The following is a 578-nucleotide window of genomic DNA, read 5'->3' as shown; positions in this document are numbered from 1 at the left end:
CCAGGCGTCTGTCTCTCATCCCCCGTCCCCAGCCCCAGGCAATGCCAGCCACGCTCTCTTTTCTGTCTGGATCCCCCACAGCAGACATTAAATGAGCATGGCACAGACTTGCAGCTGCCTGCAGTGAGGCCTGTGTGCGCTGCCCTCCCTTCCTTCTGCCCTCGGCCCAGGCTGGGTGCCCAGTCACGGGACGGTCACGAGAAATCAAGACGCACCCTGGTGCCTGCACCTCATGGCCACAGGGCTGCAACTTGCGGGGAGCATGCTGCCAGGTGAGGGACGCTCTCTGGGTGCCAGCAGGCGCCCAGCCCGCCAGCCCCCCTGCAGCTCCAGTGGGTGAGCTCAGCAAAGATGACTCATTGCGATGCAGTGAGGGAAAGGGGCCAAGAGCAGTGACAAGGAGGGACACGGCAGCTGGACAGGGAGCCAGGACTGCTGAAGGACGACACCAAGTCGCCATGGGCTGAGTCAAGCTTGCCCAGCCACAGGGTAGAAGGGTTTTGGGTGGCAGAGTCCACCCTTGGGGTCCCTGTCCCTGTGTCTCTCTCTTTCAGGCTGCCTCCTGGTTCGGTGTGGTT

This window comes from Buceros rhinoceros, unplaced genomic scaffold, assembly GCF_000710305.1.
Source record: "Buceros rhinoceros silvestris isolate BGI_N320 unplaced genomic scaffold, ASM71030v1 scaffold43755, whole genome shotgun sequence".
Classification (NCBI taxonomy): domain Eukaryota; kingdom Metazoa; phylum Chordata; class Aves; order Bucerotiformes; family Bucerotidae; genus Buceros; species Buceros rhinoceros.
This window is presented reverse-complemented; position numbering follows the sequence as displayed.